This window comes from Lontra canadensis, unplaced genomic scaffold, assembly GCF_010015895.1.
Source record: "Lontra canadensis isolate GAN:19392208 unplaced genomic scaffold, GSC_riverotter_1.0 scaffold49, whole genome shotgun sequence".
Lineage (NCBI taxonomy): Eukaryota > Metazoa > Chordata > Mammalia > Carnivora > Mustelidae > Lontra > Lontra canadensis.
In genome coordinates, this window is record NW_022631043.1 from 7,213,777 (window position 1) to 7,240,949 (window position 27,173).

The 27,173-nt window shown below is 47.7% G+C and overlaps 2 protein-coding genes across 2 annotated transcripts in view; one reads left to right on the forward strand and one right to left on the reverse strand.

The window, feature by feature from the left end:
• TG (thyroglobulin) overlaps window positions 1–27,173 on the reverse strand; it is a 236,675-nt gene that overhangs the window by 35,104 nt on the left and 174,398 nt on the right. The window lies entirely within an intron of this gene.
• Window positions 20,960–27,173, forward strand: part of SLA (Src like adaptor) — a 31,945-nt gene continuing 25,731 nt past the window's right edge. Inside the window, exon 1 of the mRNA XM_032873497.1 lies at window positions 20,960–21,155. The gene's annotated coding sequence lies outside the window, so the exon portion shown is untranslated. The remainder of the gene's footprint in view (window positions 21,156–27,173) is intronic.

A 27,173-nucleotide genomic window follows, 5' to 3' on the forward strand; every position in this document is an offset into this window, starting at 1 on the left:
GTCTCCTTCCCAATACCCCCGGCTCAGCCCAGAGACCTTGGGGCCACGTCAGGACTCCACATCATTCGTCCAAACTCAGAAGACCCAGGACCCTTACAGGAGATGCCCATAGGCATTCAGGGGGTCAGGACCATCCATCGCATGTCAACACTGCATGTGACCTTGAACAAGTCTCTCTAGGCCCCAGTTTCCTTACCTGGGAACTGTGGGCCCTCAACAGAGTGATCATTGACTAAATTTGTATATTGAGGCCAAGGGCTGATGGTGGTTGAAGAGGGACAAGGAGCAGAATTGTCCTTGCCCACAACCCCCACTCTCATCTCCTAGGTCTTCTTAAATAGAAGTTTCCTGGCTCCGTTAAAACAGACTTGGACTTTCAAATAGAAACCCACCTAGAAGGTGATGGAAACACAGTCATTGTGCAAGGAAATTTTTCCAGCAGAGTCAATGCAAGTCTCTGTCAAACGCTGGCTGGCTGGGAGGCTTTCCTGTCTAGGAATGCAGGTGGCAGGAATGCCAGGAAGTCCATCCCCAGGCCTGCACTGTTGGTGGGATTGGTTTTCTGCCCAGGATGGAAGAGGTAGGCTGAGCGCCTTGGCTAGGGTACAACCCCAGGGTCTTCTGTCTGTGGACCACCTCCAGCTCAGACACTGCTTCACACGAGGGCATCAGGGACAAGGGGGGCAGAGGGCCGTAGGCCTACCAGCACCAGAACTATTACCTGTACCACTGAAACTGATAATACACAGCAAGGGCCATTGATTGATGACTTTGACTGTTTTTTTTGTTTTTAAGATTTATTTATTTATTTCAGAGACAGAGAGAGAGAGAATGAGCACTGGGGAGGGTGGGGGGTAGAGAGAGAGAGAGAGAGAGAAGCAGAATCCCTACTGAGCAGAAAGTTTGACACTGGGCTTGATCCCAGGACCCTGAGATTATGACCTGAGCCAAAGGTAGACGTTTAATCAACTGACCACCCAGGCACCCCAAGGACTTCGATTGTTAACTCAACAGCTTCCTCCACTTCTTCTCACTCATCCTCACCAAGGCTGGGAAAGTTAGCCTGTGTCATTGTCCCCATTTTCACAAATATGAAAATAAAGAAAAAGAAAAACTCAGTAACTTGGCCAAAGTCACGAATGCTGCCAGGGTCTGAGCCAGCCTGTGGATGCAGGCAGCTGGGCTCCAGAATTTGTTGTGCTCCAGGACCCTGGGCAGGGAGCGGGAGGTTCTAGCTCTGTGAGCAAACTCTGTACGAAGGGGTCTGCCCACCTACAACCACCTGCCAGGTACTCACCCTCACAGGAACTTTGTATCACCTGCAATTTCTGCAACAGTAAGAGGAGGCAGGTACAGCTGTCATCCCCATTTTGGAGATAAGCAAACTGAGGCTCCAAGAGGAAAGGGAAATCCTCATTTATAATCTAATAGGTACCAGGACTTGGGAGCTTGGCAACAACAAAAACTAATAATGATAGTTAACATTTACTGAGTAATTGCTAAGTTTCTGGTATAGTTGTAAGCACTTTGTACATATTAACTCATTAAATCCTCTCCCCAACTCTCAGAGGTAAATGTTTTTACCCCCTTTCTCTTAGAGAGGAGGAAATTAAGGCACAGAAAGGTCCAGGACCTTGGCCAGCATCACACAGGACGCAACTACCAGAGCCAGGACCCCAGTCCAAGCAGCCTACCTTGGCCATACTTTCAACCCCACATTATACCACATGTGTTTTTATATCCCTGTGTTTTTATATCCCGAACAAGGTGCTGTGTTCTTGAGCCAGACTGTACCCTCTTACCCCAATGTAAAGAGAGCACTGATGTGGCTGACCCCAGAAAACACATTTCCATTCTAGACCCTACCCTGAGCTAAAATGTCAGAAACTGCTAAAAACACCAGAAATACAACAACAGGTGTATCAGAGGGTGCTGCTCTCCCTGGCTCTTTGAAAGGATCATTGAAAAATAGCAGAGAAAAGCATTCTGCAAGCTGTAAACGCAGGTGCCCACGTATACTGGTTACCTGAGTCACTGGTGCTATTACCCATTGTGCAAAACAGACAATAGACAGATGTCCAGAGGGGAGGAGACCCACCCTCTTGAGATTCCAGCTGGACAGATTTCTTGAAGTCAGGGAATACATTCCAGCACTGCTTCCAGAAAGTTCCAGGGGTCCTTATGCCCCCGAGTCAGGACTGAGGGCCATGGGCAAAGCATGGGCATCGCAATGAGGATAGGCCATCCTGCAGGGAAGGCTGAGAGCTGAGGGGAGCATTGGGTGGGGCAGGGAGAGAGCAGAAGCTGAGGCTGGTTCTGGCTGCAAGTAGCGTTGAGGGTCCGAATCTTAGCAGCTCGACGCAGTCTCGTGTCACTGAACACAGCCCCCGTCCTGGCTTCCGATTCCACATGGCGACTTCACAAAGTACCCAGCCTCTTTCCCTCCTGAGTCACATGGACACAGTGCTACCAGCTCCCCACGCTGCCCCCGAGGGTGAAATGCCTAAGAATCAAAAGAGAGAACCTCAGTAGAGGGTTCCTCATGTGTCCGCAGATTATACAGTTACTGCTTTTTGCCTCACGACCATCCCACGAGGCAGATGATATCATCATCCCATTTGATAGAAAAGGGGCTCACAACCCAGAGAGGCAAATGGCTCACTCAGGATTACAGGACTGGGCAGAGGCCAAACCGCGTCCGAACGTGGGCGGCCAAGCTCCAAGGCCAAGCCCTCAGCCACCAGACCAGCCTTCTGTATTCACCGGGCAGGTTCTCGATGAAAGGTGGTGGTATTATTACCATCTTATCTCAACTTAGTTTTCGGGACCGAGGAGGAACCTTGTGGCCAGAGTCCGAAGTGAGACCCATTGTAACCCAAGCCTAGAGAGAGCAGAGCACGTGGGGTGTGGATCCGGATAGCAGCAGCGTTATCCTGGGGTCTGGGAACCCTTTCTGACATCTCTGAGCCACTCAGACTGGGGCTGGCTGCGGGCTCTGCAGATCCGACACAGGGAGCGGTCGTCTGCATTGGTTTTCTGTCCTCAACCCATCTAGGTAAGCTCAGTCTCCTGTTGTCGGCGGGGTTGGCTACCAAACGCACAAGGCAAGTTTCCTGCCCCACTGAGCCAGCTGGTGGCCCGCTCTGCGCTTCAGCCCCTGTAACACACACAGTCCTAACGCCTGAGCTCACGGTGAGAATGAGCAGCTGAGAAGTAAAACACCCCGCCAGCCCTGAGCCAGGAAAGCAACGCGGCGTGGGGGACAGCATCCAGGGCCAAGGGATTTCATCCAGGGGCTTCTTTCCAGTGATGAGGGGTCCAGCTTTCCTGAGAACCACTGGGTCTGCTTTGTCTTAAGAGAACACCACACACACACACACACACACACACACACACATGCACATGCTCAAGACAGTCAAGATCAAAGCCCCACTCTCTGAACTGCAGATCGAGCTGGCAAATTGCAGGCCCTGCAATTTGGGGGCTGCTGGGCCCCACTTCGGCCGTGTAGGCCGTGGGGATGTGAACTTTGGGAAGGCGCCCGCTGATGTTTTCAGCGCCGTGTGCAGCTATAAAAAGCCGGAGCTCCCGATACAGTGAGGAAGTGGTTAAAGGCGTGGGTTATAGCGATACTGCACCACAGCTTAGAGAACTTTCCTCTCCCTCAAGTAGGTTGTTGTAATCGGTCTTACTGAAGGAAACGTCTTTCTTCGTGGAAAATCGGTGGTTAGACGAGTCAACGGCCGGCTCAGTCCTCCCTTTAAAGCACTTGGCTGGAGAGCAAAGGAGGGGGCTGGAGCCAGTGTGCCACAGGGTGCATGGAGTGTGGGGGGGTCTGGGGACAGAACTGGGTCCACAGCCCAGGCCTGTCTCAAGTCTGTAGACTAGGCTGTCAGCCCTGTCTGAAACCAGCAGAAGGACCGGCCTCATGCACCAGCCCTGTTACGCCCCCAGGAAGGGACTCAGGGCGAGTGGCAGACATCTGGGGGCTTTGGCTACTCCTCTGTGAATGGGAATGATGTGCTGTAGTGTAAGGGTCCTCATGAGGACATGCGCAAGATAATGGGGGTCCTGTGTACGGAGGATGGCGTATTGGGATTGCAGTGAGCACCGTGGGGGTTAAGAGGACCCCTGCAGGGCTGGGGACGGCGGGGTCTTCAGTCTGCCCGGTCACACAGCAGTCTCACATCCGGCCCTGGGCCCATGCTTATCCTAATCTGACTGAGCTATTAAAGGGCAATGTTTTCGCTTGCATGTGTGTATGCATGTATGTGTGTTTAACTTCGAAAATAATGCGAGGCAAAACCACAATTGCTAACCATGGCTTTTTCTTCCTGGAGCCTCTGAACATCATAAGGAGACTTGACCTCCATCACCCACTAGAGTCACTTCAGAACCAGGACCTGCTTCCATCCAAATATGCATATGAACACAAACAGTCACAGACAGAAAGATACACTCACAATATTGCCACACACGGAGACACACACATTCTGAAACACTCAGTCATGGGCAGAAACACACACAAATACACAGATATACTCAGATACACACAGACATATGATAAGCATATACACACCAGAATTTCTTGAAATGGACATTGCTGGGGACGGATGTGGAGGGATGGCAGATGGGTTCAAGGGACTAAATAACCACATGAGCTAGAGAGGAGAGGAACTGGGTCCCGAGTATCCCAGCATCCCCAGAACAGGGCCTGGAACTCAGGAAGGTACGTTTTGAGTGAGTGAGCTAGTGACTGTGTGAATAAGGACAAGGATGATGGCTGACTGGCTGGCTGGCTGGACAAGTGGATGGATGGATGGATGGATGGATGGATGGATAGATGGACATATGGATGGATGGATGGATGGATGGATGGTTAGATGGATGGACAAATTGATGGACAAATGGTTGATGGATGGATGGATGGATGGACAGACAGTTGGATGGGCCTATTTATTCTCCTGAGTGAAAAGCTGTATTTGCATGAGAGGTAGTAAGAAATAATGCTGAGAGGACTTCGAATCCAGCCTAAGCAAGAGATGAAATTCAGAGGTTAAACCATAGCATAGAAGATAGCAATAGGGAGTGAGGAAAAGCATTTGAACAGGGTGTTAAAGAGACTATTTTTAGGAATGTCATTGATCATTCGATCAATGTCATTGATCATCATCCATGGCACTGAAAGCCATGTTTAGCCCTCTGTAGGCTCTGGAAATGACTGAGCTCTGAAGCCTCCTGAAGACGCACTTCTGATGGCAGAGGCTGGGATGGTCACTCCATAATTATAACCTAGCCCTTGCTCATGCCCTTCCAGCATCATCCACTCGATATTATCGTGCTGCTTTTGACTTGAAGGGTCTTGACACCAGGTCCTGGTATGAAACCCAGCCTAGAAGAGCATGTGAAAGGAGGCTCAGTGAATGACCTCCTTCTTTTGTAAAGAAATGCGCATGGGTATACATTTCTTCACCTGTTTAAGCCTCAGCACCTGACTCCCAGCTATAAAGTGCCTGCCGCACAGATTTGTTGCAAGGCATTCGTGAAATGTACTGTGTACTGAACTGGGACAGAGAAAATGTTCTACTGGCTTCTATACCTCTCGTTCCATTAGTACAATGGAACTGTATGACTGCATGCTGGCACTTCACTGGCTAATTCCACACCACCACTCTTAAAGATTTTTTTTTTAAATTTATTTATTTGACACAGAGAGAGAGAAATCACAAGTAGGCAGAGAGGCAGGCAGAGAGAGAGGAGAAAGCAAGCTCCCCGCTGAGCAGAGAACCCGATGAGGGACTCGATCTCAGGACCCTGAGATCATGACCCAAGCCAAAGGCAGAGGCTTAACCCACTAAGCCACCCAGGCACCCCACACCACCACTCTTTAAACCTTGGAAATCAATTTTCAGCGTCAAAAAGTTGGGTGGCCCTTTATAAATCATGGCTGATGCCAGAAGTCAAAACCAGAGCCTGATTTCTCTGTGGTTCAGGGAAATGAACAGCGGGCAAGACCTCACATCCAGATGCTCCCTCCCTGTGTTGATGCTCCCTCCCTGCTGAGCCCTGCGGGACCTCTCACCCTCCTCCTGCTTCATCTTGCCGTCTCTAAATTATATAAACTTTTCAAGGGAGGTGGAAGAGAACTCAACGCTGGTAAAGTACCTTTGGAGAGCCAGATCTTCCATGCACATTTTCTCATGTGATCCCCACAGCAGCCCTGTAAGGACTGGCATCCCCACGTCTCAGATGGGGAGACTGAGCCCCGGAATGGCTAGGTGATTTGTGCAAGGTCTTGGGACTAAACATTGTAGGACTGGGATTATGAAGCTTGCTGTCTCCACCTTCACTGCACTGCCTACCACGGAAAACAGTGACAACTAAACACATCACAGACCCTTATTTCCCACCCCATTCATGAGAGTCTGGTGGCTGGTGACTCACAAATAGGATCTTAGCAGGGATGGCCAGGACAGTGAAAGGGGGGACAGGCAGGGATGGCCAGGACAGTGAAAGTGGGGACAGGCTGCTTCTTCCACGGCAGGAATGGGTTGCTTTGACATAAATTTATAACTGGACCACGTTCTGCTTTATGTAGAGCTCTTGCTTACACTGTCTCTCTTAATAATATTTTATTTATTTAGTTAAGAAAGAGCAAGAAAGAGAGTGAGAACAAGAGTGAGAGAAAGAGAGAGGGAGAGCACAAGCAGAGCGAGGAGAAAGGGAGAAACGAACTCCGTGCTGGACAGGGAGCCCAAAGCGGGACTCGATCCTGGGACTTCTGGATCATGACCTGAGCCGAAGGCAGACACTTAACCTAACAAGCCACCCAAGCACCCCTCCCTTACATTGTCTTAAATACCCACAGCCATCCTATGAAGTAGAAAGAGCCAGTATTACTTAAAAAGAAACTATCAGACTTATTTAATCATTCTTTTGTATATTCCTCACTTTATTCCAAAAGGAATTGGGGGTAGACTCAGGAAAGTGTGTCAAGGAACTATAGTAATGTGCTTATCCTGGGTGAGAGAGGTGAAGATCCCAACTTATTGGCCCCAAGATGCTGCAGCTTTCCCATGATGCTGTGCTGCCTCAGTAGACGGTGGAGGTCATGAGAAATTCTTGGACATCCTTTGCCCCTCACCCATTGTAAATGGCCCCACCAGCTTCTTGGGATAGTCCAATTTTATCAGGGTCCCCTTTATCAGAGTCCCCTGTTAATTCAAGGTGAGGGAGGAGTGGATGAGTTTTATTGGCTTTTTGTACTTTTCAGACTATTCTATTTTCCCAATGAATTTATATTGACTTTGTAACTAAGAAACAACTAAATGACATTTAAAAGATCAATTCTCTTCTAAAATGTAACTGATTCTTGTTATGATGAAAGCATTTGTTATCACTTACCGTGTAAGCTGATCATTGAGCGTGTGGAGTGGCCAAGGTAATGAGGCATGGGACAGAAGGAGGACCCCTGAGGGAGAAGGAAGGTGGTCCTGACTGTATGGGGTGGTCCCAACGACCAGCCTGGCTGTCATCACAGTCTGGCCAAAATGTCAATCCCCTTCACGCCCTAGAAAAAGGCTGCTGTGTCTTGTTCTACATCCATTGGTGTTACTTTAGTTTACTTAAAGGTTAAATAGAACAACTTTTGGAGTTTGTGAAGCAAAAAGAGTGCCACAAAAATCCATGATAGAAAACCTAGGTGAGCAAAACAAAGAAAATCAAAATTACACATAACCCTCCCGACAAAGGAACACAGTCGTCGAATACTGTTAGCGTGTTAGCGTGCGCGTGTGCCTACAGATGCATGTGGGTCTATTTATATTTATGTATTTATACACAGGGAATAAGTGAGATCATTTTGGTTCTAAACCCTTCTTTTTCACCTGACAATCAATTATGGATATCACTCTGCATCGTTGCTTATCCAGTTACGAGACTGTTTCTAAAGCCGTAGCACAATCAGGTGCTTAGGCTGCTGGGAAGAGTCACAGAGAGGGCAACAGCACCTGCTGGGTGGTGGGACGTGAGGGACTAGGATGCAAATCCCAGCTCTGCTTTGTCCATGTCTGATCAGAGACTATTTCTTCAACTGTCAGAAAGATGATAATGATCCAGAGAGTTTCCCCATAGTATTGGTGTAAGGGAAGAAATGAGATGATTTTCATGTAATGGTAAATATGCAATAAATGATAGCTATTATTGCTTCCAGTTTTACTATGTTCTAGACAAACCTGCAACGTACATACACCTTTATAGCCCAATCTATTCACATTACTGTGATAATTTCCCGATACAAAGGCATGCCTAGGTCAGAAAGTATCCCTTTTTCCTGACAGATGATAAACAATGTGTTGCATGAGCTCTTACTGTAACATTCTAGTGGTTTCTCATTAAAGAGATACAGGGTGAAAATATGAAAGGAAAATATTTTTCTATCATACATGTACGAAGAACATTTTGTAAGTCTTAAGGTTATGATTCTTGGCATCTAGAGCTAACTTGGGAAGTGGTTTTATTGAGATGTAACTCACGTATCATACAGTTCACTCATTTAAAGCAGACAGTTCAATGGTTTTTAGTTATATTCAGAGTCAGGCAACTGTCACCATGAGCTGATTTTAGAACATTGTCAGCGTCCCACAAAGAAACCATGAACCCATTAGCCGTCATTTCCCAGCCCCAGGCAACCACTAATCTACTTTCTGTCTCTGCAGATTTGCCTATTCTGAACATTTCATATAAATGGAATCATGCAATACATGGCCTTTGTGTCTGGATCCTTCTAGTTCGTCCATGTAGCTTTCCTCTGTTCCGTTTTATTGCTGAATCACATCCTATTGCCTAGATACACCATGTTTAGCTTATCTACTCATCAGCTGGTGGACATTTGGGTCCTTTCCACTTTTTGGTGATTGTAAGTAATGCTGCTGTTCACTTGTGTGCGTGAGTGCATGTGCTTGCGTGTGTGTGTGTGTGTTTTCAACTCTCTCAGTTGTGTGCGTAGGAGTAGGAGTGCATGGTTACGTGCTTACTCTATGTTTAACCTCCTGACAGGCTGCCAAAATGTTTCCTTAAGGAGCTGCACCATTTTTATTCCCACAAGCAAGGTATGAATGCTCTGATTTCTCCACAAGCTCTCTCATTCTTGTCATCTGTTTAAAAAATTATTAGGAGCATAGCAGTCCTCGTGGGTATAAAGTGATCTTGTGGTGGTGTTGATTTTCACTTCCCTAGTGTCTAATGATGTTGAGCATCTTTCCATGTGCTTAGGCGCCATTCATAGATCTCCTTTGGAGAAATACCCGTTCAGATCCTTTGCCCATTTTTAAATGTGGTTATTTGTCTTTCTGGTCTTGAGTTAGAAGCGTTCTTCACATATTCCAGACACAAGTCCCTTACCAAATATATGATTCACAAACACTTTCCCCCATTCTGTCTCTTTCACTTTCCTGATGGTAGCTTTTGCCGCTCAATGTTTTTAATACTGAGGAAGTCAGCTTTTGGAGTCATAGCTAAGAAACCATCACTTAACCCTTGCATTCTATACGGAAATATTTTAAAAACATTTTTTTTTTCCACAATGTACTGCCAAAGTGCCCTCCAGAGAGGCTGAGCCTTGGCGTGTTTTGTTTGCAAACTTAAATTGCCAACTGGCTCTGTCTGCACGTGGAGGAGAGTAAAGAAAGGTAGCAGCAGTTAGGGGGAGCCCGCTGTGTTTCCTGCCCCTTACAAACTGTTTCCAGTGTGTGCTTACTGAACTTCTGACTGAGGATTGAGGACTGTGTCCCTTTAATGAAAGAATGGCAGAGGCTCAGAGAGGATAAATGTCCTGTCCCCAGTCACCCACTGCTTGGGAGCTGGATTCAGGCTGTTTGTCTCCAAAGCCACTGCTCCCTGTGCCAAAGGGAACCGGGATGGAGGCAAATTTCTATACTTTTCCTTCCTTCTCCAAACACCTCGGCAAACCCTGCTCTTCATGGGGCTCAGCCACACAATTGTCCTCTTTACTGATGGAGGCACAGTCCAGAGGCCTTGCCCAGGCATCTGTAGGGGGAGCACTCCAATGTGGGGGGTGGTGGCCCTCCTAGGCACTTCAGCATGGAGAGGGGAGAGGAACCAGCCCTTGGCTCTACCCTTTAGAGTGGAGCTTGCTCTCCTGCCATGGTTTTCTTCCAGGTTCCTGCAGACTTGACAAAGTGCCTTTTTCCATCTGTCACAAATATTATATCTAATTGTCTCCATCACCTTCTGGCTGTCAGAAACCATTTAAATGCTTGCCACTGAAAAAGGACCCATTTCGCCAGCAAAGCGATCACCCATTGAAAGTGACACTGAGTGATGGCGGACGCAAGGATGAGCCCCTTATTTCAAAGGGACTTTATAAAATGCAGGGAGTCTTTCCCTTCATTCTTGGTCAGCAATTTATATAGGTATAGGATGCCTTTTAAAAATAAATCCATAATTCGAGCTTGCAAAAGTGCCTGGGTGTTTCTTTCCAGTCACTTGATCCTCTAGCTTTGTTTCAGGGACCAGCTGGCCCAGAAAAAGGACCAGTGCACCTGTAGAGGGGAGAAGGAATGCACTGGCCCTTGAGGATTACAGCCTGGGGTTGAACTGTGGCTTTGCTGCCTTCTTTCTCTTTGGCTTTGAACAAATTACATTTTTACGCCTCCATCGCTCTGCTCTAGAGCACCTGCCTCACAGACTTTTGCAAGAGGCACGAGAAATGTGTCCTGTGAGGAGCTGTGCATGCAGCCTGGCTTCTAATACTTCTGCCGGTCTTGGTTCTGGTGTTGGTACAACCAGCAGGACACCTGCACGCCAGCATGTCATTGACTAATTCCACCTTGTCCCTCTCTTAATCCCTTGCAAACAACCCTCAGTGTAGAAAAGCAGTAACAGCATGAATTCAGAAATCAGAAAGATGCGTTTGAATCTCTGCTCTGTTGCTTGGCGGCTTTGTCATTTCGGGGAAATCAACTAACATCACCAAATCTGTTTTGCAAAGGTGGGGTTTTATCTGTACCTCTGCGGTTTGTTGTGCAGATTGGTGAAGTTGATGCATGTGGAGGCATTCACGGGCAGCCGTTGCCCAGAGCTGTGTCCTTGTACTCATTTAAAGGTGGAAAGATGGAGGTGGAGAGAGATCCCCCAGCAGGTGCCCCCCGAGCGAGAAAGCTGGTCCAGAGTGGAAGTCTTGCCACCTCAATTCTCCTCCACAGGATGGACCAAGCCACTTGGTTCCCTGCCAGTTTGACTCCTGCAGTCAGCCATGGTGTATGAAGAATTTCCCCAAAAGACAGGAGGGTCTAGAATATTGCTGAAGCTAGCAAAGACTTCTAGAAGTCAGAAAGTCATGTCCAATCACCATTTTCCTCCCAGTCGTTTCTGACTGCCTCCCTCTCTCCATTTCTCCCTTCCTTCGTGTCCCTCCTCCCTCCTTGCTTCAGCAAATGCCACCGGCCAGCTCCCGGCCAGGAGAAAGGGCTCACCACACCATCCTTAGATAAGCATGGTGTGTGCACATGGTCTGAGGTTCTCGTGGGTATGCATGGCCTTGAGTGTGCAGGAGAGGAGCTGGCCGACTCTTGTGCCAGAGTGGGGTCAGGGCAGCTCCTCAGAGGACACCACACAAGGAGTGTAACCTGAGTTGCCTGAGTGGGATCAGACCACAGTCCTGGTGCCTGAGCCTCACACACCAGCCCTCCCCAACTAGGCCTGCTGTGTTCAACACAGCTCAGCATTAGCCACTCCTTCCTTAGCTTGTGTTAGCCCCAGTGGTTTGTGAGGTGTGAGCCCTGCCCCCACCCTGTACAGAGGACAGCCCTGACAGCCCCTGGCCCGTAATTCAAGGAGACTGTCTCCCCAAACTTTCCCATGCAGACACTCCAGGGGACGTTTACTAAGGTGCTGATGCCTCTCTATGAACTAAATAGGTATGCATCGTTTCCAACACCATCCCTTTTAAATGTATTGAATAGAAACAGATAAAAATTACTATAGTCATAGAAAAAAAGGACAGAGCATGGGCATCAGGATTAGAGAGATCTTACTGAATCTTGCACTGACAATTTGGCAAGTGGCTTTACTCTCTGGGTCTCGGTTTCTCCATCTATAAAATGGGTCTATTATGTCTCAAGGTGTGGCATCAAGAGCATGGGCAATGAGGCTCGTCAGTCCAGGTTCAAGTCCAGCAATCCTTCTTACCCACTGTTTGTCCTTAGAGAAGTGATTTAAGTTCCCTATGTTTCGGCGTCCTTGATGTAAAATGAGGGTAAGAAGAGTATTGACCTCATTTGTCGTTGAGGTGAATTCAGGAGACAACAGGGAAATTACATGTATGCGTTAGGTTTCTAATAAGTAGAAGCAATCATTAAAATCATAATCGATATTTCAAAGAGTTCTTCTACAAATGAAATCAACTAAAGCACCAGGCAGAACGCAGTTGATACTATTTATAATATTAGTGCTACTCAAACTAAAATAAGAAATAGTGAAATATCCTCCAGTTAAAAAAAGGCTTCCAGGGTTGGATTTTGTTCTGGCCAAGGCTATTTGAAGCCATCGAGCTTGCCTGTCCCTACCCGTCCCCCTTGGCTGCCGCCCACTGCTGGTGTAATTAGTTGTGGCTCGGCGGGCGATGGAAGAGACGCCGGCTAGCAATTTCACACACGTCCAGGCACTTATGAATGCCTGACACCATTTTAAGATCACATCACAGCCGGGTCCGAGCTTGCTCTCCTTAGGTACCAGCAGCAGGACCTCGTTGTGAGTACAAAAAGCGCATCTCCCAGAAGCTAGGGCATCACAGAATGAAAGCTGGGGAGGGGACACCAGCAAAAGCCATCATTGCTCTGCCACAGACCTTAAGCCCATTTTGTGCTATTAAGGCACGTTTAGAGGTGGATGCGCCAGTGTCTTTGTTCTGTTTTAGGAGATGAAAATGCCAGGGCAGAGTGCTCAGAAGACCTGACTCAGTTCACGATGAGAAGCTGATCACAGAGGCTTGATGGCCACGTGTCCAGCCAGCTGTGTTGGCTGTTGCCTGGCTGTCCCCGGGCTGTCCTCAGGACGCAGGCTGCTCTGATGCAGTGAGCTAGGCAATTATCAGGACAATCCCATGCCCATCTTGGGGCACCCTGATATGGTAGCAACTGGAGGGGATCAGAAAGCGAAGAAGGACTTGAGAAAATTTCTGATCTCCAGGGAGGGGAGGCTTTTATGGTTTTTATTTTTGTCTTAAACCTGCTCCCTCTGCCCTTCCCTCCCATTCTTCCTCCCTGCTCGCTTGGGCTGTGAGAAGTGCTAATGCTAGGTGTCAGTCACGGACAAAACAGCTGGGCTCCTTGACCTCATGGAGCTTACAGTTTTTGGAAGTCAGGCCAGCCGAGAGATGGGAAAACAAAGGTGTTAATGAGAGACCCTTGAACAAATTCTCTTCCTGGAGTCTGATGCCACCCAGTGCCACCATGCACTGCCTCTTTCTCAGGGGAAGCAACACTCTGGTCTTTGTTTTTAAGCAGAGTTCACAAGAACCTCTGTGCCCCTCCCAGAAGCTGGACTATATATTTGCTGTGGGGAAGATAACATGTAGCCTTTCAAAACTCCTCATTGAGATCCCTCTTTTTTAGCAATGATGCCTGTCTCCTTTGTTTCTGTTAGAGTCTTGGTCTCCCAAAGGAAGTGCCCAAGATAATTCACTGGAACACAAAAAGAAAATTCTAGAATGTACTATTTAACTAGTCTTATACTTTAAAAATATTTTTATATTTATAATGTGTGTCTTTGCAGAGTCACCTACATATATAATTAATGATTAAATGTTCACATATGGGGGTGCTTACTCAAAACTCTTACTGTCTGGGTGCATACTTGAAAGTCTGGAGATGATTAGACTTGACAATAGGAAGAGACCCTTTTCTCAGTCAGCTGAAGAAAGAGTCCAGCTGGGACATCACCACAGACCCACAGGGTCTGCTCTGTTCATAGGAATAAAAATTATTGGCAAGTGTTTTGCTTCTGGGACAGTGGCAAGCCATTCTGGCAAGGCTCAGTGGCAGATGGATGGCCCCATAGCTGCCATCCCTCCTGCCCACCAGTGCCACATGCCATGAGACAGTCTCAGGCACCACCCACTTGAATAATCAAAGAATTCCACCTCTGGGCAGAGGACAAGAGCGGGGGTGGGGGTGCATATCTTGGCCCCACCTTTTGCAGGGTGTGAAGGGAAAATGAGCCCTTGGAGCAGACTCTGACTCAGTAAAATGAAAGTTCCATCAAAGCCCTGGTTGGCCCCAACTGGAGACTCATCCCTGATTCTGGCAGATCCTAAAATGAGGGGAAAGCCATTCTAGTCAGTGGAACAACAGGAATAAAGTCCAAGACAAAAGCCAGCAGAGAAAGGGGAAGATGACTGGGAAGGCAGGTTGGGCCAGCGTGGACCAGATGAGGATCTGCACGAGGCCAAGGATGATGGGGAAGAACAGTACTGGACAGAACTGGTTTGAGGAGGGGCAATTGGTCAGCCTGTCCCAGCTGCAGGAGGGACAAAGAGATCACAGGAGGCAGGATGACAAATGAGTGGCAGATCCCAAAGTCACTTCCATTTCCAGACAAGATGCAACTGAAGTCATCCCCATCATGAAAAACAAAATGAGAAGGCACAAAACGAACATCCCAGCTGGCCCTGCCAAATGTCCCATTTTGATGGACAGCTCTCATGTTCAAGGTTGAGCTGAATGTCACTCCTCCATCAAGCCTTGGCTTCTCTGCAAGCACGAGCCATTTCGTCTGGTTTCCCTCATCTCTGGAGCTCCCACCATGCTGCCCTGTCATCAAGGTTCTTTCCAGGACCCTGTTTGACTCACACTGAGCTCCTGGGCGGCAGGGAATGTGTCACCGTCACCCTTATCTCCCTAAAGCTTAGCCTCACAGCTGGCAGGAAGTTAATATTCATTTAATATAATTGTCATTTGAATAAATGAGTGGCTCAGTTAGGTCTAGGGAATAAAAGAGATTGTATATTGGTACATGAGAGGAAGTTTGTAAGTCAAGCAAAGTCACAAGAATGAACTTAGGATCCACTCAGAGAACTTCCTGAGCTCTGAGAAACCCAGTGACCTCTTTCTCAACCCTCACAAAGCTGGGAAGAGCTAAGGTCTCCCCTGCGAAGTGGAGTTAGTGGGTTAGGTTGAGCAATGACCAAAGACAAGAAGTCCGGTGAATCAACACTTTTGTGCTCATCACTCATCACAGCAGAGTGCAGGGGGAAGAAAGCTTTCACTTTTCTCTCTCCTGAGAACACTGTTCTGTCAAGAGGCCTCTCAGAGAAACACAAAGAATCGGATAACATGTGGGTCTCCTGCCTGCTGGAGAATTCAGCCCATCCAGATGGACCACTTATCCATTTTTGGAGATGGTTCCAGAAATAGAAACAACTGCCATCTTTAGAGAAACAAGAGGGTCTGATGTCTCTCAGATGATGCCTGTGGTTAGCTTACTATCTTCCCCAGAGGTAAAATTCAACATTCACAATTTACAGACTTTTGATCAGAAGGCAGGTGCAGGACCTTCATTTATCCATTTAATTAGTGGATAATTATGGGTCATTTCTTTTGGGGTAGGCTCAGGTGAGGATCAATGGTCATGTGTTGGACCTTCACCTGCCTTCTCAACAGCATGCACCACTTTGAAGGGCAAGGGGGACATTCATGTATGTGCCTTTCACTGTGCTAGGTGGTCTGTACACATTGTCCTACAGACCCACAGTCCTGGGAAGGCAATAGGATTAATAACAGCTGTGCAAGGTCACACATCTCCCAAATATCTTGAACTCCTTCTCTTGCTCTTGACTTCCATGTGCATGTGTCCTACTGCTGTGAGCAGTTATTACTCCAAGGCTAGTTCTGAGGAGGGAGCAATCATCTTTGGTTGGGGGAGGCTGGAAATATGTAAGAACAAGGTGAGCTCTGGGTTGGGTCTTGCATAAGGGAGGTAATCCCACACAGGTAGGGGAAGGGCAGAGTGGCAAAGTTCATGGTGAAGAGGTGGGAGGCTTGTCTGATGTGCAGGGGGCCACATAAAGTTCTTATAATTCAAGGCCACATCAAGGCCTTGAATGGTGATGTTGTCGTGGGAGGGGATTAGAGAACAAATATGACGTGCTCTGAATGCCAGGAAAAGGGATGATGCTGGTCCTGTGGGAAACAGGAGTCTTCAGCAGGTACTGGAGGAAGACACAGGGCTGGAAAGGTGTGAGGGAAGCACTGGGACATGGGACATCCCTCTGGGGGGCAGTGAATAGTGACAGTGAGCTCACCTCCAGAAGTGATTGAGCTGGACCTGGATGGTGTCCCTCACCATCTGGTTAAGGTAGAGCAAGCAAGCTAAACCCTAGGAACCTTGGTCTCTTCAGGTGACATACAGACTACTTAGGAAGAATAAATAGGTACCACAAACAGAGCCAAGTCTTTTTCCTGGCAGTCCCCAAACATCAGTTTCCTTCTGGCCCCTGAACACCACAGGCACTGCCTGTCCTGTGATTTCCCCAATGGCCCTTCCTCCTGATCTCCACAGTGGCGTCATTCTGGGCTCATTTCAAAACTCTCTTCGCAGGCAAGAGTTCCCCCTCCTGTCCCCATTCCTTCAGGTGTTTTCTAGGCCATTAACTGTTCGCATCGCTAACTCAACCCCCTAGAGCAGCATCTAACACACAGAAGGTGCTCAACAAATATTTGTTGAATGAACGGTTGAATGGATGAATGAGTCACTTACCCAGCTCTGGGAGGGGCATAAACTTTGTTCTGAGACAACTTTTAGTTTGCGTGGGATCTTGAAGGTCATATGGTTTAATCCTTTTAAATACAGAGGATCCCCTCTATAGTCTTACGGTACCAAGCATATGCTCATGCAGCTTCCCTACTAAATGGGCCAGCCTACACTTGACCGTCTACACCGAGAGGGAGCTTATTAGTTCCCGAGGTTGCCTTTCTCATCTTCGAACCTTTCACTTATGTGCAAAGAAGGAAAAATACGTTTGAATAGAACCAGGAGTCTGCTAATACTAGACCAAGCTGTAAACCATGGGGCTTACCGACCCCACTCTTGCCACATAGGACTCAGTCGCCTTAACTTTCTAGGACCTGGAGTCCCTCTGCCCCCAAAGATGGAGAAATGGGCTTCTTGGTGCTTGGGCTGAGAGACCTGCCAGTCCCCCAACTGGGGAATATAGCACCTGGCTCCTGACAACGTTAAGAACATGGTGAAACATTCCATTTCAGTAACGTGATGACCTCATACTTAATAGAGCAATCATCAGCCTGTGAGGGCATGTTGCTAATCTTCCTGGGCCATAGCCTGGGACCTAATAGCTAATTAACTGGAAAATCCTTCCAGAAGGCAGGTCTTTCTACACAGATAGACTTGAGCATCTTTCTGAGCCCTAAATTGGGGTCTCCTGACACACTGTTACTGGGCTGGAGCTGACCCTATACTTATACTTGAGGTCTTTGGTGGGGGCATCCCCTGCCAAGTATTTTTATGACTTTATCTCTCGTACTGACTCAGAACCTCAGTGACCTTGAATGCCAACAATCCAATCTAGTCCCACCATCCTTACCACCAGGTGCCCATGTAACCAAGAGTCCACACCCCTGTTGGGCTCCCACCCTATTGACATCTTTCATATATTCCCTTGGGGATCTGACAGTATGTCTTTTTCCTCCACAAGATCAGAAATTCCTTGAGGGCAGGGAGGGATGGAGCCCTACTCATGTCGCATCTGAGGATTCCCTCCCTTTCTGTGTTCTCAAGGCAGGTTGGACACATAAGAACTTTGCAATTGATGACGTGGATGGAACTAGAGGGTATTATGCTGAGTGAAATAAGTCAATCAGAGAAAGACAACTATCATATGATCTCCCTGATGTGAGGAAGTTGAGAGGCAACGTGTGGGGGTTGGGGAGTAGGAAAGGAATAAATGATACAAGATGGGATCGGGAGAGAGACAAACCATCAGAGACTCTTAATCTCACAAAACAAACTGAGGGTTGCTGGAGGGAGGAGGGTAGGGAGAGGGTGGTGGGGTTATGGACATTGGGGAGGGTTTGTGCTATGGTGAGTGCTGTGAAGTGTGTAACCTGGCGATTCACAGACCTGTACCCCTGGGGCTAATAATACATTATATGTTAATTAAAAAAAAAAAAACTTTGCAATTGTCATAAATTTTGCTAAACTGAGCAGCATTTGCAATTCATGAGAGAACATTTCCCAGGTTGACCTATTCAATGCTCCCATACCTCTGCAGGACAGCTGTGATCCAGTGGTTCGCAGGGGTACTTTTGCTCCCTAGGACACAATGATGACGCCTGGGATATCTTGGTGGTCATGACTTGGCAGAAGTCAGTGTTACAGTCATCAGGTAAGTAGGGGCCAGATGCTATTGAATATCCAATAGTGCACAGCACAGCTCCCCGCTCCACTCCCAGTCCCCCACCCTTTGACACTTACACACACAGCATAGAATGGTCTGGCCAGAATGTCCATAGGGCCAAGGTTGAAAACCCACTGGGAAATTGGAAACAGAGGTCTAAAGTTGAGATCACTTGCAGACACTTGTACCTAGGCGCTTGGCTGACCTGGCTTCATCCCTGCTCTTGCTGATAGTGACCTAGGCTCCCACCTCTGCACCCCACGGCTTAAGCCACAAGTCAGCTCCCATGCAGCAGAGTTGGTGGTTTTAGGAACATATTCTCAATCTCCCTCTGTTTCCTGGCAGCTACCCCACAAAGTGAGAAGGAGATGAAGAAACAGCAAAGCCAGGGGAAGTTAGCGGCACTCCCGCACCCCGCCTTCACCCCCCATCACAGAATTACCCAGCAGAAACAGGCAGAGCCGATATTCCACTCTTGGCCACCAGGGGCTCCAAATCCTGCGCTTCTCTGCACCAGCTTCTCCTGTTCATGGCCTGTGTTCTCTGATGGAGACCCTTCTGTGGTCCCCCATCTATCTGTCATCTGCCTCTGCCATCAGACTTGGAGCTTCCCCGAACCCTAAAGCCTGTGCCAAGCCATAAATCCCTCCTGCACCTTTCAAACTGGCTTGTCCCAGGTCAGGTCTCAACTAATGGTACCTTCACTGACAGGCCTTCCCCCGACCACTGGCCACTTGTGGGAAGTAGCCCCCTCCCACACCTCTTTTACTCCTCCGTGTGAATCGGGGGGGGGGGGGGTTGGAAACTCCACTTTGGCTTAACTTCTGCCCCTTTGTTCTTCCCGATCGGACTCTTTCTCAACATTTCCTTTCTGCCTTCCTGGGCTGCCTATCCAGAGAGTGGCTATTTTCACAAGTTGCCTAAGAAGCACTATCTAGTACAGAGTTCAAGTTTAGAAGTGGCCCTGATGTTTTCGATAGATTTAACAAGTGCACTGAGTGAGGTTTCTAAATGACTGTCCCTAGGAGACCATGTTGACACTGCTGGGTGGGAGCAGCGCATCATCTGTCCTGGACACTGGTCCTGGCTCTGTGATGGGGCTGGGAATGTGATTCTGGGAGAGTCATTGGACACTCTGTTCCATCATCTTTTTGAAGTGGGGGGCCAACCAGGGCTCTTGGAGGGCCGTCCCAGCCCCAGCAGGTAATTCACTGGCAGTCCTACCACCAACAGCCCTTAGTCCCCATGTGCCTGAGTTTTCCCACACACCATGGAAAGACACATATACTGTGAACAGGGACACACATATTATGAATGGGGAGCTATATACTATTATTTTCTAAATGTTGCACCCATCAGAAAGTTGAAATAGTACAAGGCACATATGCCTTTCACCTGGATTCAGCAAATGTCAGCATTTTGCCACATTTGTTTTCTGCCTCTCTCATTGTCTTTTTTTTTTTTTTTTTAGACTTTACTTTTTATTTATTTGACAGAGAGAGTATAAGCAGGGGGAGTGACAGGGAGAGGGAGAAGCAGGCTCCAGCTGAGCAAGGAGCCTGATGTGGGACTCAATCCCAGGACTCTGGGATCATGACCTAGGCTGAAGGCAGACGCTTAATGACTGAGCCACCCAGGGGCCCTCGTCTTTTTCTTGATTTATATTTATTTACATATTATAGTTCTTTTTCTTTTAGCGAACCATTTGAAAGTTGCAGACATCATGACATTTGACTTCCAGATACATCAGCATGTATCTCCTTAAAAACCAGATCATCTTCCCACATAACTGCAGTGTCATTGTCATGGCCCAGAAAGTTAACATTGACACAATATTATCTACAGTGCAGTATCTGTGTGACTACCCCTCAGCTCCATCCCAAGAATGTTCTTTCTAGGTCTTTCCCCTCAATCCAGGAGCCAGCCAAGCATCCCACACGGCACCCAGTCACCATGTTTTCATAGTCGTTTTTAATCTAGAACCTGCGGGGAGACTGACTACATTTCATATCCTTTCTAGTTTCTTCTGGTTGTAGCACAGCAGAGGGGTTGCCTGTCTTGCCCCAGAAGGCTGATGGGCAGCTTCTTTCTGTAGTGGGTTTGATGCCTACTATTTCATACCTCTGCCAATTAAACCCTGTCTGTGGCAGAGCCCGGGCAGAAGCTCTGCTCCAGAGGCTGCTTCACAGGGACAAAAAAAGCAATAATAACCAGGATGCTGAGAAAAGACAAGCTGTAGGCCTGAACGCCAGCCTCCTTGGACACAGTGAGCTCTGGGGATGAGTGAGAGCAGCTTCTCAGCCTCCCCTGCCTTTTAATGAGAGAAGAAGGCACCAGCTTCTGAGAGCCTGAGCACGGCCCAGGCATTTAGAATCAAGTTGCACACATTCCCAAGCACTTTGTAAATAAATAAATAAATAAATAAATAAATGATGATGCCATGGTCTTCCTTACAGAGAGAAGCCTACTCAGCGTGGTTACTAAAAACAGGAACCTGCTCTTCTGCAAGTCCCGCGCGCCTTCCTCATTTCTAGCAGAGGAAGTGTGTGGCTGGTGTAGCAACTGCTGTTCTTCTTGATAGCCTGGGTTTCTCTGCACTCTCAGAGGCCTGGCCACCTGCTCACTGTGCTGGAGCAGCAGCAGCTGATGGAGAGACGGTGACGGCGTTCCCGGCGGGTCCTCCGTAGCTACTCCCAGGGGAGATCATGCCCAGCTTTTGAAGGTATCATAGGGGACATGGTAGGGGCCGGGCGGGGAGGAACCTCAGACTCCTAGACCCACAACTGGCAGAGCATTGCCTTTCTGGGGACAGGAAAGCACTCTGTGAGAACAGGCAGGGCCACATCTCGAGGGAGGCCGACACCTGACCCAGAGCCCAGCACATGGCAGCTGCCCGGTGAATATTTGATGCAGAATTACATATGGCAAGACAGGCTGGGGATCTTGGGGGCAGGGCCACTCCTGCCAGAGGAGATTTTCTAGCTACAGAGCAATAGTCTGGCACATAGCAGGCTTCATACTAAGGGCAGCTCCTGCTTGCTCTCAGTGTTCCTAGCTATATGACCTTGGGCAAGACATCTAAACCTCTCCAGGCCTTCATTTTCTCCTCTGTAAGGTGGAAAGAAAAGTACCCAGCTCAATAGGTATTGGGCAGATGAAATGAGCTAACATATGCAAAGTACCCAGGCCAATTTCAGACACATAGTAGGTATTCAATAAACGCTATCAGCAGGGAGTCCTGACATCTAAAATGCGCACAAAGCCCAGGTAGGCTGACCGATCACAGTAGTGCTTCTAGGAGTTTGGGTGGTGGATCTTTGGGAAGATGCCGGTGCTAACCAACAGTGATAAGCAACAAGCAGAGAAGGAGGTATGTGTACGGTCACAGGGGGAGGATTAAAGGAAAGGCAAATAGGTGAGGTATATAAACTCTGAAAACATAGGAGATTAGAGATGATTTTGGAGAGCTGGAATTCCCTAAGGAATATGGCACACTCCACATTCTTCAAGGTGCCAACACATCCAGAGAGCTTAATGCCAGGAAAATGACCTGGGCTTTGGCCTCAGAATGTCCTAAATTGGGGCCATGTGTGTAGGTGCAAAGGGTTGGTAATGAGTGGCCATGCTGAGTGGCGGGGGAGGGTCACTGCGTGGTGAGTTATTTTCCTGCAGTCCTCAGAACAATCCCGCAAGTTTATGCTTACTACGTGCTTTTGACAAATGAGAAAATGAGGCTCAGAGAGGGTGAGTCATTTGTGTAAGTCATACAGCTGGTGAGAGGCTCTAAGGGCTCCAAGGGCTGAGGTGGGGGAGGGGAGAGTCTCCGATACAGCAATTACATGAAGGACAAAAGTGTGTACCAAACCAGGGCTCTTTATTTTAAGAGAAATATATCCCCATAGTCTGCAAATTCTGTAATCTGCTATGAGACGCTGAGCCATCAACCTATAAGCTGGGCTATGGTCCTTTTAAAACTGGCGAAGTAAGCCCAAATCAAAGTTCCAGCAACATCCTTTGCAAATGATTTTATCCAGCTAGAAGAATGGTATTGAAGAGTGTTAAATGTGTCCTGAAAAGTATAATCATAATATTAAAAACCTATGAAATAGATCAAAATCCATTTAGACTTCTGTGTCTGAAACAGATCTTAGAGTCAGGGCAGCAAGATGGTTTCATGGAAAGTCACTGGTGTCATCAGCTCTACCTGTGTCAACATTCTGGGTCAGCCCCCAAGGAGCTATGTGACTCTGAACATGCCCCTTTGCCTCTCTGAGTCTTAGTTTCCTTTGCATAAGAAGACCTTGTACGTTTGTAAGAAGTTTAAATTATATGTCATATATAGGAGATGGTAAGCACTGAGCAGCAGCTAGTGATAGCATTCCTGACCCAGACAAGGAGAGGACATCCGCTTCCTCAGGCAGCCCCAGGTAACAGTCAGGTAACAGCATTACATACAACGAATCAAATCGTACAGCTACAGAGCAGGACGCTCCTTGATTTTTCTTAATGCTTATTTCGCTAGTTTCTCCGTATGATGCAGCTGTAACAGATACGGCTCCCCCATCTTGAGTTTGGGACCTGGCATTGTCTTACCAAGGCGACGGTCTCTTTTTTAAGACTTAGTAAGTCTCCATTGTGGTCAACCCTAACCAGCTTCGTGCATTCATAAAGGGTATTGTTTTTTGTTTGTTTGTTTTTCAGTTTTCATTGCACATTCAGCAAGAATTTATTTCCCCCAGATCTGACAGAGGCTAGAGCTAAAAATTCTCATTAAGCCTTTCCAGCACGTCAGGCCAGACTATTTAGTTCTTGTCAGCAAGCTGAGTGGGGCCCTGTGAGTACAGCTATCCATTCCTCCATCCCTCCCTTCCCTTAATAAATATGCATTGAGGCCATACCGTGTGACCGACTTCCTCCCTCTCAGCTCCCCAGGCGTTCCGAAGGAAATAAGTACCCTGGGTCCAAACCACTTCCTCCCATCTGAGAACCACCAAGGGAGGGGGCTTATTTCATTAGGGTAACTGAGCTACAGACAGAAACCCTAGGGCCTCGAAGGTTCAGTGGCTCCCTTTTGTTGTCAAACAGCTTTGCAAAGTCATACTTTCCTCCATGGCACTGGCCAGGCAGCAGGGACCATGGCTGGAGGCCTTGCGGTGTGGCAGGTGGGGCCGGGGGAACAGCATCAGGAGACGGGGGCAAAAGTACAGTCCAGCCACGCTGGGCTGTTCCGGGCACTTTAAAGACGATACCTTCAGGACCTCAATTGAATGAAATGAATGCTTACTATGTGCCAGCCACCAGCTAGGTAACATGGTTTTGTTGTTGTTGTTGTTGTTTTTCATTGAGGAATATACTAGACAGGGAGGGGAAGTTTACAGCTGGGGTGGGATTGGGTAAGACATACTTAAGAGAAACAAATGCCTTATGGTGTGTGCCATGAAGGGAACAAACTGGGCCCAGGACAGACAGCAAGGGTTTGCTAGTGAAGCTCGTGCAATGTGATTCTCGCATTATCCTGGGCAGTAGCCAGGCCCTTCCCAATCTGCAGACTTGCCAGTTTCTCCACTCCTTCCCTGCCCCCAGCCATGGCCTCCAAGTCACAGGGACAATCACTTGTTCCTTATACCCTCTAATTGCAAACTCCCAGCATCTGGAGTGTCAGACTCACTTCTTGATCTAGGCTCTATCAATACACCTCAGGGTCCATCTGCGGAATGCCCATTACGTACCTGACTCTCTAGCACGCCAAAAAGAGAGTAACGCCATAATCTTCTCATAAGAAAGGATGGATTCAGCTTTGTACAATCCTTCATCCATTCCCTGATGCTTAGGAGCACATAGTTAAGAGCCTTGCTCTGGAGCCAGATGCCTGGATTTAAATCCTGCCTCCACCTCTTACCAACTGGGTGACCTCCAACAGGTTTCAGAAATGCCTTGGCTTTGGTTTCCCCAGTTATACAAAAGGCATAATGATAACAATGCGTCCTACATAGATTCGTGGTGAGAGTCAAATGGAGAGTACCGCTGAAACACTTCTGCAACACACAGTAAGCTCCTGTCTTTCTTCTGTTGCCATATACTCGGCCCTGTGGGGAGCTGGCATGGATCTGTGATGAACACAGGGAGCCCTCCATCTGGTCTACCTGTTATTTGCAGGGGCGCAAACTGACACCCAAAGAATGAAAGTGGCTTGCCCCAAGTCTCTGAGAGGTTAGTCAGGCCCACTTTGGGTTCTAAAGATGCAATGTGTGAGAAGTAAAAATTAAGAAAAATTAAGGAGGGGTAAGGGGTTAACTCTCCCTCATCCCAGGGCTGGAGTCACCCATTCAAATGATCTGATGGCTCAAAGTTGACACCTTACCCTCTGCAGGCTCAGAGCAGAGGGGCAGGGGTGTGAGGGGAGAGCCGAACAGCTGGCTCTTTGGCTGGCCACTATCCATGAGCAGCACTGGCTGACTTGAGCAGCAAGGGGACCTGAGGACCTGGGCAGGTAACATGCAGATTCCCAGGCCTGTGTGCTTCTCTGGCTTCCCCAGCAATGCTAACTCTCTAAGTGTATGTTAAAAGATTAAAAATGTTATTGTTCTAGGATGAGGGTGGTGGAAGGAATCAGAGTTGGTAGTCAGAAGAATCAGGGTTTGAAAGTTGGCACCACCACCGAATGAACTGTGTGACCCTGAGCAAGTGATTCAACCTCTCTGAGACTCTATTTCCTGTACAAAATGGCAGGCTCTTTGGGGCATCAGATGAGCCAGTGTAGTTCAAATACCTAACTGAGTCCTTCCATGTAGTTGATGCTTCTAGCGATAACAACGGGGATGTCTTCAGGCACCTGTTCCAAATAAGGACAATTGTCAGAAGAAAGTCTCTTCATGCCACAGGGGCCTGGAACCAGGGGCATACTGGCTTGTGAGGGCCCGTTGCACCCATCTCTTAACTCCGCATTTGGTGAGGTCACATTGCAAACTTGAGATCAGCCACAGTGGGAATATTTACACCATGGAAGTAATGAAACCCAACCGAGTAGAGTCCCCCTCCCACCCCCCATCTCTGTTACAGTTTACTAGGTCACCACTCACCCACTCTCTCTCTCCAGTGCACATTGTTTTTCCACTTTCCACCTATCCCGTTTTGTTTCCCTCTTGGAATAGAGTCTTTGTTCCAGCCATGAGTAAAACCAGATCTGACCACTGTCTTTACTTACAGCCTTTCCTTGAACAAACACACAAGTAACCGTTACAATTATAATTTACTTAAAAGGCAACGCAAGGTTCCCGGGGAGGTGGAAAAAAGGAAAATAAAAAAAAAAGAGTATCTCAGAGTTCACCCCCCATAGCACATGCAAACATCCTGGGGTCTTTGCAGGAAGACTGGTACCCCAGTCCCACTAGGGGAACCGTCTGAGCACCCGGGGGTAAGACCCTCAAGTCTGTGCTGTGATGAGTGATCCCCAGTGAGGGGCAGGGACACTGGAGCAGGTGGCTCAGCATATGCAAATGAGGTTATTAACAAGCTATCAATTTCCATCTCGTGTGATAAGGTTATGAGCCACAGAGTTGATTCATATTTGTGAATAAAAAGGCCAACTAAGTCTTGCTGTGAAATGTGATATAGGAAACAAGTCACTAACTTTACGTCCCTGGGCCCACGTATCCAGGTGACCTCTCATGTCTGCACGCAAATCTGTCTCAACCCCCTACTTCTGATGAAACCTGTATTTCCCAAGTAGCCAGATTTGGAAGGAAAAGAAAAAGCTTGCTCATATTTACAGTTTTCCCATTTTGTGTAATTGTGTATCTGTGTAATCTGATTCCAAATATGTGTCTTTACCACTTTTCTTTTCGCTGCCGGTGTTTAGGATGTCATCTTGGGTCATATATATATATATATACATACATATACATACATATATATATATATATATATATATATATATATATACATATATATATATATATTTACATCAGCCTCTGTGCATAAAAAACTGATCTAGAAAAGAAACAAATGAGAAGAGGGACTTTCTTCTTTTTATACAATGAAATATTAAAGCCGAGTCAGGACTGACTTTCGGGCCGTCTCACCATGCGGGATACCACATCGCACAGACAGCCACCAGGTCTGGGCCCCAAGGCCCTTGCTTACTTGTGACACGGCCCCTGTCAGCATAGAATGGGGCCACACAGAGCCCATGGTTTGCACATCTTGTAATACCTCCTCTCCCTAATCCTTCCTTGTGAAACCCCAGCAAGGCATTGGTGGCTATGCCCACGTTTTAAATGAAAACAAACGACAGAAAGAGGCTTAGTGGGGTACTAAGGGGTGAGACTGAAATTTGCTTCAGCACCAACTGGCCCCAAATCAGGCTTCGTCCCAATGCATCCTGAAATGAGCATAAAATGTTTTATAGGATGTATCCATCCCTGTCTTAGGGTAAAGCTGAGATTCCCTGCCAGCCTAATAATATAGGAGATTCCTTTCTGGGCACGCAGGTGCAGAAGGTGCCAGAACACAGGCTCGTGGACATGGGGGTTGGGCAGAACGGTAGACAGAGTGCTGGACAGGGAGTCATGGCCCTTGTCCAAGCTTCCTGAGTGACCTTGAGCAGGTTGCTTGCTCTCTCTGAGCCTTTTCTTTGTAATATGAAGGCACTGAACTGCTATTTTTTAATTGGTGTTTTATATATCCTGGGATTGGGTTTTCCCTTCAGGAGGAGTAGAGCGGCAGGAGCGCTGAACCCCGA